This window comes from Pipistrellus kuhlii, unplaced genomic scaffold, assembly GCF_014108245.1.
Source record: "Pipistrellus kuhlii isolate mPipKuh1 unplaced genomic scaffold, mPipKuh1.p scaffold_m20_p_39, whole genome shotgun sequence".
In the NCBI taxonomy this organism is placed as follows: domain Eukaryota; kingdom Metazoa; phylum Chordata; class Mammalia; order Chiroptera; family Vespertilionidae; genus Pipistrellus; species Pipistrellus kuhlii.
In genome coordinates this window covers 3,004,566-3,022,368 of record NW_023425539.1, presented here as the reverse complement: position 1 = coordinate 3,022,368, position 17,803 = coordinate 3,004,566, and the positions used below count along the sequence as shown (strand labels likewise).

The 17,803-nt window shown below is 37.7% G+C and overlaps 1 protein-coding gene across 20 annotated transcripts in view; it reads right to left on the bottom strand.

Moving 5' to 3' along the window:
• The window catches only part of SSH2 (slingshot protein phosphatase 2), a 211,806-nt gene that overhangs the window by 77,157 nt on the left and 116,846 nt on the right, over positions 1-17,803 (bottom strand). The window lies entirely within an intron of this gene.

Below are 17,803 nucleotides of genomic sequence, written 5' to 3'. Positions count from 1 at the left end.
TTGCTTTGGTGTATGTTAAACTTTATTTCTGAATACTCCAAGGTCTATATTGTTTGCTTTTTTGTGTAAGGCAATGAAGAAAGAGTACATTCACAGTACTTTATATAGTGCCCAGTTTAATGCCACGTACAGTGTGATCTGAAAATAACAGTGATGATGTTGAAGACTCAAGCACACTTCAGAGGATACTCAAGTACGAAAGTCACTGTAAACCTATTTTCTGGTGTTCACATGCCATGTGTGTAAGCCCATATGTCTGCAACACAAACCACAGCCAGAGGCTGCCTTACTTGTTCTTGTTTGCAGCCTTCAATCACGCCTTATGCTAGTGGGGGAACTTCTACTGGTAAAAAGAACTTTCAACTTACTTGCAAAGTTCTCACAAAGTTCTATCTGGTGTCCTGTCTTGAACTTCCTTTTTCTGAGAAGTTGGGTGTGTTCTATGTGTTACTGTCCTACATCTGCCTTCTGGGTGAGTCAACTACAAAACATTCTAAAAACCTCTTGCTCAGACACAGTAGCCTCTTCTAGTTTCTATATAAGCTCCCCTTACTGCGAACATGACAATGGAGCTGATAATCTATAGGTTTACAAACATGTGTTAGGACAGAGCTACAGAAACTAATATTATCTTACTGCATGGTGAAAGTGAAGGAAGGGACACAGTAAAGATAAGGAGAGGTAAGCAGGGTAAAGATCTTAAGGGTCTTATATGAGATGCTATATAGAATTTGGACTTTACCTTGAGGATAACAGAGATCCAAAGTTTGCATTTCCACTAACTAAAGTTTGGAGAATAGATTGGAAGGGGTTCAGACTTAGAAATAGAGGGATAGATGTCACTTGAGTAGTCCAGGCAAGGGAATAGGGTGGTCTGAGCTGAGTTAATGGGAATAAAGAATAGATATTCGGGAATATTTGTCTAGTTTACTTTCTGGTACAGATGTAAATTTTTCCATAAAGAAATTTTAATTGTAAGAAAAACCTGAGTGAGAAAGGCCTTGTTATGTACAAATTCCTTGCACTCAAAGAATATCTTTCACTTTGCACCTCCTGACTCTTCAGACAGCCCCCCCGCCCCCCTGACCTCTTTAAAAAACACACACCAAATTCCAATGCTTTAAGACTCTTAGGCAGGAGGGTCAGAAGAAGTCTATTTACTTACATGGCTATTAACTCTCATACCACCTCCTTTTGCCCAAACTTTTCTCAAAATTTTTTTTCTCCTTACCATCTCTAATTTTTTTTTAAAGTTATTCTTTGTTAACCCTTAGATTTGGAGATCAAATCTGCCTTCACCTATCTGCCAGCTGACAGCCAATCATCCTGGACAAGCGAGGCAATCTTACAGGCAATTCTTCCTCATGTCACTTTGTTATCACACATGTCTATATCATTTCCTGTCAGGCACCAAAGTTCCAGCATCAAGGAAGAACAGCTGTAGAGAATGCTTTTACACAAAAGACTTCCCTCCTTCCTTACCCTCTATTCAACGGATATGACAATATACTGATGATATAGCCAGCACTCAAGTTAAATGAAAGATAATGCAACTAAGGGTTGAAACCACCATTTTAAACCAGTCATAAAGAACACAAACTTATTGTCTGAACATAGTAACTAGTAAAAGATGAATTAGAAACAAGAGGCCATCTTCACCAAAAGAGCATTGATAAAGAATTGCTAAGCAAGTAATGCTAAATCTCTCTAGTGCTCAGTCAAATTAAGTTACCCAACCCTAGCTGGTGTGGTTCAGTGGGTTTGAGTGTCATCCACACACCAAAAGGTGGCAGGTTCGATTCCTGATCAGGACACATATCTGAGTGATGGGTTCAATCCCTGTTGGGCCACATGCAGAAAGCAAACAAATGATGGATATTTATCTCCCTTCCTCTTTCTCTCACCCCTCCCTTCCTCTAAGATCAATTAATGCCTATTATTAAAGAACTAGAGGCCCAGTGCATGAAATTTGTGTACTCGGGGTGGGGTGTGTCCCTCAGCCCAGCCTGTGCCCTCTCGCACTCTGGGAGCCCTCAGGAGATGTCTGACTGACGGCTTGAGGCCCACTCCTCATGGGCCTAAGCCGTCAGTCTGACTTCCTTAGTGCTGTTGCAGAGGTGGAAGAGGCTCCTGCCACCGCCGCTGTGCTTGCCAGCCGTGAGCCCAGCTCAGAGCTTCTGTCTGGGTGGTACTCCCCCTGCGGGAGCGCACTGACCACCTGGGGAAGCTCCTGCATTGAGCATCTGCCCCCTGGTGGTCAGTGATGTCATAGTGACCGGTCATTCTGCTGTTCGGTTGATTTGTATATTAGCCTTTTATTATATAGGATATCTATAAGATAATTTTCATAGATAATTTTCCCATCTCTAAAATCAGTGGTTGTGTAAAACAGGTGCTAGATAATTTAAAAATAATTTATAGTACAGGTGAACCATAGGCTATCCCTATAGGAGAGGAATGGAGTAATTCTGGAGAATAAGATATATTTATTGTATATAGCACAGTAAAGTTATAACAGGTAACTACACTTCATACTTCTCTCCTACAAATAGGATATACTACACAAGATGCTAGAGTAAAACACGATGAAAAATATAAGGTGGCTGTACCAACCCTTTCCACAAATAAACTATCAGTTCTCAGATCACATTTTCATTGATTTGAGGGAGGCAATAAATAGTAAATACATACTTGGCTGGGACTCAAATGACCAGGGTTTTCTAATCCCAATATACCTATGGCCAGGTGACTATGAGTCAGTTTTAGCACATTAGACAGATTCTCTATTTACAAAAGAGGTTAGTATCTCACCTGCTACAGGGAAACATGTAAAAATGGAGAGGAAAAAGCATGGAACTGACAGTCAGATGACCTGGAGTTCTTACTCTGCCACTAATTAATCAGATCTCAATTTCTGCAAATAATGTTATAAATTCTCAAGCTTGGTAAAGGAGATTACTACTATGAACCTTAAAAGCACTCCATAAATTCAAGATAAGATCATCATATTTCTACAGTATTATAAAAAAATACCAATTAGGTTTTTCATAGTGGAAGAGATAACTCTCAAAGAAGGCCTCTAAAGGTTATATATCACAATGGGCCAGGCTGCTCTGCAAATGTGACTGTTAAGCCCTATAGTTTTATTTCAGTAACCAAATGGTTAATTTGTTCACTGGTTTCCTGCTGCTACTGGAAAATCTTTTTCTAGGGCAAAAAAGATCCTATCCATCCCCCACTCTGGTGTTGGTCAATTGAAAAATAAAGGGATGGGAAGCTGCTTTGGGTAGTTTTTTTTTTTTTAAATAAATCTTTATTGTTCATATTATTACAAAAGTTCATTTTTCCCCCTCCACCAGGTTCCCACCCCACCCTCTGCCCTTTCCCCACCCCCCCATTGTCCTCATCCATAGGTGCACAGTTTATGTTCAGTCTCTTCCTATACCCCCCTCTCCCCCTTTCCCCAAGAATCGTCAGTCCACTCCCCTTCTATACTTCTGATTCTATTATATTCACCAGTTAATATTGTTCATCAGATTTTTTTAATTTCCTTGGTTTTTAGATTCACTTGTTGATAGTTACGTATTTGTTGTTCATAGTTTTTATCTTTATTTAATTTCTCTTCTAAAAGAACCCCTTTCAGCAATTCATATAATTCTGGTTTGGTGGTGATGAATTCCTTTAGCTTTTTTTTATTAGTGAAGCTCTTTATCTGGCCTTCGATTCTGAGTGATAGCTTTGCTGGGTAGATTATTTTTGGCTGTAGGTTTTTGCTATTCATTAACTTAAATATTTCTTGCCATTCTCGTCTGGCCTGCATGGTTTCTGTTGAGAAATCAGCTGACAATCGTATGGGTGCTCCTTTATAGGTAACTACCTGCTTTGCTCTTGCTGCTTTTAATATTCTCTCTTTGTCTTTTGCTCTTGGAATTTTAATTATGATGTGTCTTGGTGTGGTCTTCTTTGGATTCCTTTTGTTTGGAGTTCTGTGTGCTTCCTGGACTTGTAAGTCTAATTCTTTCACCAGGTGGGGGAAGTTTTCTGTCACTATTTCTTTCAGTATGTTTTCGATATCTTGCTCTCTCTCATCTTCTGGGACCCCCATAATTCTAATGTTGGTTCGCTTGAAGTTATCCCAGAGGTTTCTTAAATCATCTTCAACTTTCTGGATTCTCTTGACTTCTTGCTTCTGTGGAGGAGTATCTTCTGGCTCTTTATGTTCCAAATCTTTGACTTGATTCTTACAATCTTCCATTTTGTTTTTAGGACTCTGTATAATATTTTTTAATTCAAACAATGTATTCTTTATTTCTTGTTGATCCCTTATTAGTTCTTTTTGATCCCTTATTAGTTCTTGTTGATCCCTTATTAGTTCTTGTTGGTCCCTTTTCATCTCCTCATAGGTCTTATCGACCTTTTCTAGGAAATTCTTAAAAAACCTTATAAGCGTGGTTTTGAACTCTATATCCAGTCTCTTCTTTTCCTCCATTTCTTTTGTTTGTGATCTAATTCCTTGTCTTGGGAATTTCACAGCTTCCCTGAGTTGGTAGGGTGGCTTTGTGTGCTAAGGTGTCCTATATGGTTCAGTGAGTCAGCCTCCCAGTTACCTGAGGTGGGCAGTCTTGGTGTAGCCCTTTGTGGGATGGGTGGGCAGTCTTGTTGTTAAGCCTTGCTTGTTGTTGGTATCACTGGGAAGTGTTGATCTCCAAGCCAATTGGCTATGAGGATCAGAAGTGTCTCAGCTAGGAGGGTTTCTGTATTCTGCTTGGATGGGCGGAGTCTCGGGGTGGCACAGACAAGCTTTGTTGAATCCCGCACAATTGGTTGTAGGCACGCGCATCTCTTTGGTATAGGCGCAGACAAGCTTTAGATTCCGGTCTGCCCCTCCCTAGGAGAGTCCTATTGGCAGCGAACGAGGAAGCTAGCCACTGGAAGGGCCTCTATGCTCTGCTTGGATGGGGTGTAGTCTCGGGTGGTGCAGACAAGCTTTATTCAGCCCCTCCCTATGAGGGCCTGGTTTCTGAGTCCCACAGTAATGGCCGCTGGCTTCACACACCTCCGAGAAATCTCTGCCCACTGCCTGACAAACTGGCTTCTGTCAGCGCAATAGGGTGGTTTTGTTTTCCTCCGGAACAAGAAAACCAGCTGCGCATTAGCTGTCTGCCCTCTCTGCGCGCGGAGGGAGTAAGCCAGTAGCGAACTCGGCCCGCCCTCTCCACGCTCCGCAAGCCAGCCGGCAGCGAACTCTGAGGCCGCTTTTTCGCGCGCACAGTTTTCCGTACCTTCACAGTTCCTGAGGTTCAGCGTGCCTTCTCTCTCCTTCCCAGATGCTAGAGCCTCCCTTCAGCCAGCCGTCCGGCGCTTCAGGGTGATGTTTCCCCCGTTTTTCAGTTCTAAATTCAAACTTGTTGTGGTAGGTTGCATTCGGGTGTCTGCCCTATGCCGCCATCTTGGTTGTCTCTGCTTTGGGTAGTTTTATATTCATAAAAAAGAGGGTAAAAGATGGCTGCCTGCGCTAAAGGGTGGTGTACTGGAATCACCTGCATTAGCCATATTACTGCATCATTTAGCTTAGGGGTGTCGAACTCAATCAGAGAAGGGGCCAAAATCTAAAATCCAGCCTAAATCGCCGGCCGAATGGTTTACTGAACAGTCATAAACTGTCATTGTGATGGAAACGCAGCAGTGTGCAGTGATGACAGCGCGGTGCGGGCCACATTGCAAGGCCTGGCGGGACGGATTTGGCCCGCGGGCCTTGTGTTTGACACATGTGATTTAGCTCTTTAGAAAGTCATTTTGCTTTTCTTTATGTGAGTTTCTTCAACTGTAAAACAGGATTAGTTATATCTACCTTTCTCACATGCTTAGAAATAAAATATCCCTTCTTAGTAGACAAAGTTTGTGGAAGCTTTCTAAAAAGTAGCAAGGATTATACACATGCTAGTTATTATTTGAAAGTACATGAACCTTGGGCTTTACCTTTTACATTCTGAATAAATGCTAATTTTTGGCCAATGAAACAGAAAAATAAACCACTCTCTAGGTATGCTTTCATATGGAATGAACTATCTAGTTTCTTTCAGACGTGATTTGCTTTAGCTTTTAAAACAGTTTTTTGGTTTATTACAAAAAACTCTTTACCTAAGGAAGCTAAGCAGCTGGAAAGAGTATCTCAAGCTGGAAGTGAAACTAGAATAGTGTCCCTATTTCTTTAAATAAAATTGGAACACTGGTAATGAAGATCAGCTAAGGTCATCCTACTGTCTTTCTCCATATTAGCCAAGTCTACACCTTGCTATATTTAGACCAAGTATGCATACTCCATTAAAGATAGGAGACTCAGTCCTAGATTTAGGATCATAGCTGAGGGGGAAAGAGACTAACAATACATGTATTGATGCACTCCTTGGCAAACACCAGAACAATCAATGCTCAATTTATTTCATTCTGGATAGATGTATAATTGCTAGTATGCATAGAACAATCTCTACCACATATAACTCCAGCATCGTCATGACTAAAGCAAAGCAGTTAATATCTTTGAGGGAACCCATTTGCTGGGGTGGCTTGCCATGACTTAGCCAGAGGGGGCTGCCCGGGTCAACAGGGTAAAATGTGCAGCAGTTTGGTCTCCTGGGAACTGGAACAAACAGAATTTCAACCAGGAATTACCACGATACCAAATGCATCAAGGTCTGACTGGGTAGAGTCTTCAAGCAGTGTCCAGACCCAGCACCCAGCAAAGGCTAATAGAACATGAATTTTATAATAAAGACAGCACTGAACTGAATCAGGGACATGGTAGTGCAGGTTATGGGGGAACTTGTTTGGGTAAACCCATGCCCTAAGTGGTTCTTAAATCTGGAAATGAAATTGTCTTAAAGAATAATATAGTCGCCCTCGAGAGAAATCTAAGAAAGCCCTAATAATAATAATCAGATGTGTTTGGTACCTCTCCAACTGTGAGAAGAAAATATTAAATACATTTAAAGAATGTGGTAAACATACTTCTGAAACACAGTATAACAAATAGAAATCTGTTTATCTCCATTCAAAGGAAACTGCACATTGCTATTATGAACATTTCCACAGCAGGAAAGATAAGCAGATGTTGGATGTTTTCCCAAAGTTTATCTAATGTCACTGAAGAGGCTTATGGAATCTGCATTATATTTTTTTTCAGATTAACAATTAATGCTAAAAAGGCAACATTCTGAATGTTGTTTTCTTCTCATCATTCATAATATATTTTAACATTTCTACAGTGACATTTAAATGATTACCAGAGAGAAAACAACTAAACATACAGTTTATACACTATACTTATATATTCATTTTCCAATATTTATTTCTAAACTAAAAGCTACATAAATAGTTCAATATTTTTAAGAGTGAATTAAAACAACCCTGTTTTCTGTTTCCTCTGCATTAAAAGCATACTTAACATTAACAAAATTTATCTAAATATTCTCAATTGATATGGAAAAATGGAAATAATCCTCTTGGAGAAAAAAATTCTAAGATGAATAAGGTTTTTTTTTTAATTTTTTTTTATGGGGGTGTTTAATTATTTCTAAGAGAGATAAACTGGTTTGAGTTTTATAGTAAAACCCAGATTTTTTCCTCCAGAGCAATCAGTTGTTGGATTAAGGCATACACACACACACACACACACACACACACACACACACACACACACACACACACACACACACACAAACACACACACTGAGCTGCCAGATTATTATGATCTTGGAATGCATAATAATCTGCCCACTCAGAGTGTATGTGTGTGTGTGTGTGTATTAAAGGACTGGTGCATGAATTCGTTTGGGGTCCTGCCAGCCTGGTCAGGAGGAGGGGACATGGGAGGTTTGCCAGCCTACCTGCTGGTCAAACTCCTGGTTGAGGGGACAATTTGCATATTAGCCTTTTATTATATAGGATATAAACTGAGTGGCCAGATTATTATGCATTCAGAGCTCATAATAATCTGGCCAATCAGTATCTATATCTATATCTATATCTATATCTATATCTATATCTATATCTATATCTATATCTAATATGAGAGGGCAAGAAAGCAAAAAGGCACATATGACTTGATTGCTCACACTTCTGAAAATTCATAACTATACATGGTAAGTTGCAGAAGTTGATCTTAAGAATAATTTAAAGAGTTGAAAAATTAAAAAAAAAAAAGAGTTGAAAAATTCTTTACCCTCAATGCACAATTGATTTAAATAGCAGCTTCATTCCATAAATGTCTAAGCCTTGGGCAATGGTCTTCAAACCTTCTAACAAGCTCTTTATAATTAATTTAGTAAGTACCTGGATCAAATGCAATAAAAAATTCTCCTAATTCCTCTCACAACTGTTCCTTCAAAGTACTTTTAGCCATTTTCATCTTCCTGGTTCAAAGCACCAGAAATACTTTATCCCAATATTGCTTCTTTTTGCACTCATCATGTAGGTCCTAACTATTTGCTGAGTACACAAATATTCAGGCTTTACAGTAATATTTCTGGTTTTCCTTATGCAAATAACATTCTTAGAATATCAACTCCAAGAGAGAGCATTCAAAAGGCTGCATAATCCTTCTCGATTAAAAGAAAAATGTTAGCTCAAAAATCTTACAACATAGGGAAATCATGAATGCTTGTTTAAAAATGGATAAATGAATCTCAAAAAACTTAAAAAGAGTTTACTTAATTTCTTTTTTTTAATGTTATACTATTTATTACTCCATGCAATTATGTGAGCCAAATATAAATGTTCAGACATTTTGAGTAGCACAGTGTATGTCCAGCTACTTCCAAATGCTTTTTTTTTTTTTTTTTTTTTAGAGTTTACTTAATTTCTAAATCAAATCCCTAAAACAGTCTATTCCACGTTCTTAATTTGGTGGTAAGAGGGAAGGTCATTAGATTCCTTTGAGAATTTGATGGAAATTATGGACTTTTTTTTTTTTTTTAAAGGAACCGGGTAATTATCCTACAAAAAATCGTGGCAGCTGGGAATTAACAGCCTCTCCACACTACCCCCTCATCTTTTAGCAGATAATAATGCAGCTTTAACAAGAGGTAAACAACACCAAATGATGGGTGCTTGTATTTAACTTTGAAACCAGAGGAAACACACATGAATTAGATAAAGGTTAAGGATCTAATACTTTGGCCTCTCCCATTCTAAAGCACACAACATGCAAATCTTATGAAAATATCTTCTACCTACCCGTTCCATCATGCTGCCAATCTTTCTCTCCCTGTTACAATAAGCATGTATATATTATACAGATTTCTAAGCATTAGGTGAAAGTTCATTTACTATAAAGTCCTACAATACTACATATAACAGAATATCAGTACAATAATGGATTTTGAACAAGATTCTGAAATTCATTAAATTTAATCTGACTAGCAAATGAGATTTTACATTTCCTAAACTTGTTGGATTCTCTAGAAATTTTAATAGCTACCCAGAGCATGCCATTTCCTGTATGATGCCATTATAGCACTGATTTTCTAAGAGAGCAACAAATCTAAGATCACCAATACATTAAACATTACTTTATGTGGTAAGTGATTCAGCAAGAAGGAAATGACTAAATATAAAGCATTACTGATCTGATGATTTTATAACACGTTATAAGGGAAAAGAGATTAAATGTGACGTTTAACTGTTATTACAAAGGTTAATGTTTATAGCAGTTAACAATCCTCATCTATTATTGCTATTATGTCCATAAATACAATGGCCTCATATTGTTTACTTAAACAATTGTACTTGAATACTTAAACATTGATTTATACATTTACACCAAGTATCTACACTTCAGTTGTGGTTCAAATAATAATTTATTAGTTTCCTGACCATTTTCTCTAACATAGTGAGAAAGGCTAGTAAGCCAGGACAAGCAGAATAGGAAAACTGAGGCATATAGTTAAACACAGTTTGCTGTGTTTGCAGCCATAGTAAATCCTATCTTCCCTAACCCTAGGGCACTTAAGAGTAAATGGCTTGTTCTTCTCCTCAACCAGTAGGTAAATAGCTTAAAGAACCCTACTCAGGAGGATAGATATCAGGAATCCAATTAATGCCATTTGCCAACCATACCCAAGGACAGATTAAGTTAAGGGAATAAATCTCCTTTTGGCTCCTAAGCATAAAACTAATGAAAATTCTGTTGAGATATCTCCTAAGACCTACTCTAAACTCCCAGCAGCTCAAGTCCTAGCTCAAACTCCCTCTCCCAGGAATACCCCAGAACCTTTCCCCTTTCCTTCCCTCCCCCCACAAACATGCATTTCCTAAACTTTAAAGAACCTAGGAAGCTTGCAACCAGAGCAGCAATGGGCAGCAGCAGTTTGTCCCCAGCAAATCCCTAAACCTGTCCCCAAGGCCCCTTTTTCTCTTATTTTTCTTTTCTTTTCTTTTTTTAAATTAAATCTTTATTGCTGAAAGTTTTTACATATGTTCCCTTAAAGCAGCCCAGCCTAGGCTCATTTCCCCACCTAGTCCTTCTCCTCTTATCCTAGGCCCTTCCTTGTTTCATTGTCACCAGCTTTAATAAACATCCTCTAATATGAACCTGGACTTGTGTAGTGAAATTTTTCCTGCATGAAGGCAGACCTAATAGGGCCTTTTCTGGTGATAATAGTAACCCCTCATTCCCAGCTTACTTTCCATCTTTTTGTCCTAATTTATTTTTTCTTTATAGCCATATCAACAGCTGGTTTTTTATAATAATTTATTTACATTCCGAAATGTAAGTTCTAAGAGCTGAAATGCTTTTTTTCGATCACTTATTCATTCCCAGTGCCTAGAACACTGGCAATAAATAAATGAATGCATAGATATTTACTAAGTAGAGATATGAAATCAGAGGTAAACATATCTGAAAAATTAAAATGCAAATGTTATTCCATAGTATAAAAGCATGGAATATAAAGAGGATTTGGATTTCAGTCACTGCTCTTGCACTTAATAATAACCTTGAACAAGTCATTTAATCTCTGAACATCAATCTCTGTTCCTTTAAAACAATGCTAAAATACTGCTACACAGTATTACTGCAAAAGTTATAGGACATACTATTATAGAAGTAAAAACTTGTTGCAAATATTATGTCCTAGCAGTTATTCTTGGAAAATTGGCAGAAAATTCTGTAAAACAGATCTTGAGAAAGCAAGTTATTCTGTTACCGTATCCTTGTTCTTGCAGGACTACAGAGGCAGAATAAGCAGTGAGAAAGCATAGCATTAGGAGAGAAAGGCTTAAACTTCAATTACTAGCTGGTTGACATTAAGAAAATTTCTTAACTTCTCTCAGGCTTAATTTCCTTAATCTATAAAAGGAGAGGGACAATATTGCCTTAAAAGTATAATCAATTGTTTGCACCAAATGCCATATTAATTGTGAAAGCACTTTTTAAACTATAATCTGCATTTTTAGTGAAGTAAATTAATTACCTTTCCTTAAAGAAATCCTAATCTTGTTTGTTCCACTGGCCAATTCCACTGAGCACATTCTGAAATATCATTCCAGAATGTGCTCAAATGGACTTTGGGCAGAAGTATACACACTCCCATTCTTGCTGTAGATTCTCCAACTTCAGTGAGACGACAGAACAGAATAGGAAAAGATAGAATAGGAAGATAAAGAATAGAAAGAGAAAACAGAGACTCACAAAGACACAAGCGAGTAAGTAGCAAAGCTCTGATAGACTTCAGTTCTATTATCTGTACATCCCAGTCAGGGCCAGCTTCATGGGTGTGTGATCTGTGAAGTCCCACAGGATCAGTGACTAGAAGGGCCCTACACTTGGTTTAAGCTCTGCTGTTGCTGTCTTGAAATTTTTAAATCTTTTTTAACAAGTGACTCCACATTTTCATTTTGCACTGGGCCCTGCAAATTATGTAGCTCACAATCTTTCCACTACAGGACAAGGACAACAGCTTCTAGTCTCAGTAACTGTATGTAAAGACCACTGCTAACTTAAAGGACAGATACTAAAAAGGAGACTTTTAATCAGGTTAATAATCACATATTTGTAGACTTGAATTCTGAAATTAGCAAAATACTTGGTAAAGCCATTATATTGTTTATTTTTTTACAAAAATATATTTTTATTGATTTTAGAGAGGAAGGGAGGGAAAGATAGAAACATAAATGATGAGAGAGAGCCCATGTACCCTGACCAGAAATCGAACCGTGATCTCCTGGATCATAGATCGATGCTTAACCATTGAGCCACACCAGTTGGGCCTTAGTAAAGCTAATTTAATTAAAAAGCAGTAGCCCAAATTAGAAATGCAAATGTTATTTGCCTTTTCCTATTTTGTGCACATTCTAATAACAGGCCAGTTAGTAAATGAAATACCTGAATCAAATCTAATTGACTTTCCATTCTGAAATCCAATAAAATACCCCAGTGATAATGGAGTATCTTTGTTTTTTTATTTGATATATGCTATCTTACAGTAAGCAAATGACATTGCCACAGAAATCATCTCTGGAGTGAAATCTCTGACAACCCAATTAAATCACACCAGTTAAGCAATGTGCTATTTCTTTTCTGCTCCTGCTGACTGCAGAGACAGCTGTTGGATTTGAATTGAACATTTCCCAGGCAGCAATTCAGTTTTTGAGGTCTGCAGGCCAAAAAGTCCACTTAAAGTCAGACTAACCCACACTAGTCCATTTTGACCTTTGGACTCCTTATCAGCCACCTTCAGTCTCTGTCAGTAGCTGGACAGGCCAACCCAAAGAGGTCTGCTCTCCAGTGAACAAAGGCTTGCTATGTAAAAGAGGTGAGCAGTGAACAGAGATACCATCTGATGAGAAGGTGCTCAACTCATCCTCTGTGTTCCAGCAGCATGTCTAGGACTGCTGCCACCACAAAAGGTGAAACTTCACCCGAAAACACTTTCTCTGCCCCTGATTTAAACACACACCTTCATTAAGGAGGCAGCTCAGTTTCAGATAAAGGAAGACAACAAATTATTGAACTGTGGCCTGCACTCTAACACTCCTTTCCATCTTTTTTTTCTTTTTTCTGTTGTCCTTTTAAAATTTAAGTCAACTAGAGCCCCCCTGGCTACTGTTTAGATCTGCTGGTGACATTCAAAGTAAGATTCCTTAACAGCTTTAAGAAACACCCTCTTCTTTCTCTTATATTCAATATTCACTCGGCCTCAAAGATGAAAACTTCTGTTTCAAGAATTGAAACAGTTTATTCCCTGATGTATTAATCTCCTCAACTTTGAGAAATATACCCATTACTTCCTATAAATAGGATCAGGAAATTCTAATCTCATAAGTATAGTTACAAGCATTAACAAATTAATGTGTTTATCTTTTTAAATTTCAGTATGCTTAGTAAGATGGCCCTATGAGAAATCTCAGTGATGCTTAACACTTCCTAAACAGAAAACAATGAAATGTTGGACAACATCTAAATTAATTTGCTGCAGGACCTACATTAAGTCTGTTTAACTTTTGGGTCTAAAATTCTCTAAGTAAAAAATGGGGATGATTCTAGAATAAAATGAAAACATGGGGAGCAAAGCTAAATTCGTAAGTACTACTTATATAGTCAACACCACCTCTGGATAATTAGTTTCTTCATCTTATCAATATACTATTATTTCACCTTTCCATTAGTTCTATTCAAAATAACTTACAAATTAAAGTATTTCCCATCAGTGTTTAGGTATGAAATAGGTTCCTCATAGGAAAGACAAATGAGGAACAACTATTCTAAGTTCTCCAAGTAGTCTATATGAATTAAAGGAAAAAATCATATTTACCTTGATTTTACTTTTATCATTTCAGGAGCACTATGAAAATGAATTACTAAAATTGCTGGTGGGACTGTAGACTGGTACAACATTTCTGGTGAGCAAACTAGCAATCTGTATCAAAAACTAGGAATATGTATACCCTTTGTCTGGCAATCTCAGAATTGAGCTTTGATATATGCTATTTCTCTTAAAGGGACACGTGCAAAGATTTAGGTACAAGGATAGTCATTCATTTCAGTAAGGCTTTGTTTATAACTGCAGAAAAGTGGACATAATTTAAATATGCAACAATAGGGCAGAATTTGAATCAGTTCTGTGAAAAACAAACAACTCTTTTAAAAATATATAAATAAATGCATTTGAGAACAATGGCAGGATGCTCCCAACACGCCAAGTGAAAAAAATTTGATTACAAAGCAGTAGGTAAAGGACAATCCCATTTTTAAAGGTATATACATTCATAGAAAAATTCTGGATGGTGATAACAGTAAATATCTGAGAAACAAGAATAAGAATAATGCCTTTTGTGGGGAGGAGTAATGCAACAATGTTTTCTAGTTTTTCTATAATAAACATGTATTATCTATAAATATTAAAAAAAAATCAATACTTTTTGCTTTGCTGATTTTTAATTACCAATAAGACCAGTTCCATTAAAAAAAAAAAAAATCACCCAGGACAAGTTCACTTTTAAGCTGAGTGGGTGGTAAAGAATGAGATATTATCACAAGCAGACTGTAAAATTATAGTGGGGAGGGTAGGGAGATCTGGGGGAGATAAGAGATCGACTTGTATACATGCATATAAGTACAACCAATGGACACAAAACTCTGGGGAGGGAGGGTATGTATGGGAGGGAGGGGATGTAGGGGAGGGGGCAATGTTAAAATATGTACACAGATAATAATTTAATAAAAAAAAGAATGAGATATTATCAACTTTACTGTGTATAAAGCAGACAGCTTTTTAAAGCAAAAGAGATTCTGTATTTGGAAATTCCCACAAGGTGGTTTGTAAGATTGCCATAAAGAAGCGCATTGGTATTCAATATTTAGTTGTTGACTTTTATTTCAACTGAGAAAGAGACTAGAGGTTATTTTTAAAAAAGCTTAATACACATTCTCTTTTTTGACAAACGAGGCATACGGTCTTACTGGGAATTTCTCCAAGCATCTAAAATGGCAAAAAACAAAGAGAATTCCAGTAGCACGGGTATAGTGAACCTCATGATAACGGAGACTGACCACAGAAGAGCAACAGAAGTGAACAAGCTCCAACTCATTATCAGCCAGGACTAATGGGTTCTTAACAGATACACTCAAGAACTTCCCAGTAGGTTAAGAAAAAAGTATGATTAAAACAACAATGGCTTTTAATCTTTAAATTACAGAGATATAACTAGCCAGTCTACAATCTTCAGTTTTTCTTTAATTTTGAAAAAAAATTATACTGGGTTTAAATTGACTTCATTAGACTCACTAAACAGAAATACTTAGGTTTCTAGGTTTCTCTTACATAGTCTCAATTTGCGATTTCTCTCAGTGCAGGAAAGTATAATAAATAACAATCGGCTCAATTTTCAGTAGTTATAGCAATTTTTCTTTGAATCAATATCATTAAACTATTGTTTGGGTTTAATGTAACCTGCACTTATATAGTTCTTGATCTTTATTAACTGATATGTGTAACTCATGTCCATTAGGATGGCTTCCATATATATTTATTTGACTTATAAACTAAGGAGTTGTACATTACTTAGAGAACACTAAACAAGTTCAGCCATTAATTGGCAACTTGGCCACTAAACTTGACTTGTTTGGTAGCCAAGTCAATACGAACAAGGAAAAATAGTAATTGGCACACACCTCCCCTTATAGCTCACTCCACTGTAAATACTATAAGCCCTCGGTACCATGGGAACCACCTTGCCTACCACATGATGCTGATGTAATACTATCTAGAGCTAAGCACCTGGAGGAAGCAGAGAAAGAAGTTTTGCTTTGGATTACTTTATTGTACTTTCTTTCCTTCTTTTATGAATCATAAAGGCACTAGCAGATAGTTTAATTACTTCTGTTCTTATATTGCCTGTGGGGATTTCACATTGTGCTCCCAGCCACTGGTACTGATTCAATAACAGACTTGTAAAACTGGCAACCTTCCTAAATAAGCTATGTCAAGTCTGCAAATGCTGCTTACTGTGCTGTGTACTCAGAGAGTAACTCAATAAAAACTTGATAAAAATTCTGCCCATATAATATATCAAAAATATGCTCATAGCAATTTCCTAAAGAATATCACTGGTGTGTAAAGATTCCCTTCTTACCACAAATGATTTATAGAAGTCATTCATCAAAAACTAATTATTTGTAATATGGCCTTAACATACCATATTAGTTCTTCCTTTCCTCTCACCACTGAAGTACTCTTTACCTGTGTTTATACAAGTCAAGACATTGAAGAGGGCCAGAAATAAAGATCAGAGTCCCAGCTCAAATCCTACTCCTATTAAAGCCTTCAGTAATTGGCTCATTTACAAGACCTTTCTGTTCTCTGAACACCTAAAGCATGAACTGCACCTTTCCTCTGGCCCTTAGCATGTGCTAAATTATGTTCATATTTATCCTTTTATTGACCTTGTCTTAGATCCTCAACAGACTGAGCATTCCGACTGCAGGAACCATCTTGTATTCCTTTGTATCTTCTACTTTTTGCCCAGAATAGGTGAAATTATGACAGTGATGCAAATGATAGAGTTTTTACCATCAGATTGGCATACCCCTATGTATTCTAATTTTTTCTACTATAGTTTGGCTCATGTCAAAAGAGCAAAACTATTAACTAAACTGTTTTGAGCTCACAACATTACATGTAATCCTCACGGGTATTATTGGCTTCATTTTATTGACAAGAAAGGCCGGGACCGGTTTGGCTCAGTGGATAGAGCATCGGTCTGCGGACTGAGGGCAAGGGCATGTACCTTGGTTGTGGGCACATCCCCAGTAGGGGGTGTGCAAGAGGCAGCTGATTGATGATTCTTTCTCAACGATGTTTCTAGCTCTCTATCCCTCTCTCTTCCTCTCTGTGAAAAAATCAATAAAATATATTAAAAAAAAGAAAGAAAGGCTTATGGTAGTTATCATCATATATAATAAAAGCTTAGTATGCTAATGATCTGCTGAGGCCGCTCAACCGCTCGCTATGACATGCACTGACCATCAGACGCTCCAACCAATAGGTTAGCTTGCTTCTGGGATCTGGCTGGGACAGAGCTAGGCAGTCCGGACACGACACGCCCTGGAGCCCTCCCTTGCCCCTCCCCACCTCAATCATGCACGGGTAGGGTCCCTCCGCCTGGTCTGAGCCCGCCTGCAATCTGGGACCCCTCAGGGGATGTCGGAGAGCTGGTTTTGGCTCGATCCACTCAGTTGGACATCCTCTGAGGGCTCCCAGACTGCAAGAGGGTGCAAGCTGGGCTGAGGGGACCCTCCCCCAGTGCACAAATATCATACACCAGGCCTCTAGTGTAACATATTCAAGGTTGTACAGTCTACATATAGGTGGTGAAACTCTTATTGGAATTCAAGTCTCTTTCATTCTAAACATCAGACTAGGACTATTAGCCACAAGAACAAATGACAAGTAAGATTCTGAATATGTGACCCAAGAGACCTTGGAAGTATTTTTACAGAGATTAGTACTTAGGAAATAGAATATTTAAGGAACTGAGTATAATATTTTATTGAGGAAGATGAACATCACAGAAGTGGAGTTGATAGAATGTTCTATACCAAACTGGTGAAAGGGATGTTAACAAAGTACAGTTTCATACATTGTTTGAATCTATTATATTCATCTCCTAGGAAGTAAAATCCACTGATAATTTACATTCCCATATTGATGTCCTAACTTCTCAAAGTAAAACTCCTCACAAAAATAAAGGTGATTAAAATAATAGGAGGTTAAAAATTTTTGGACTGAGAATATTAACGTTGGGG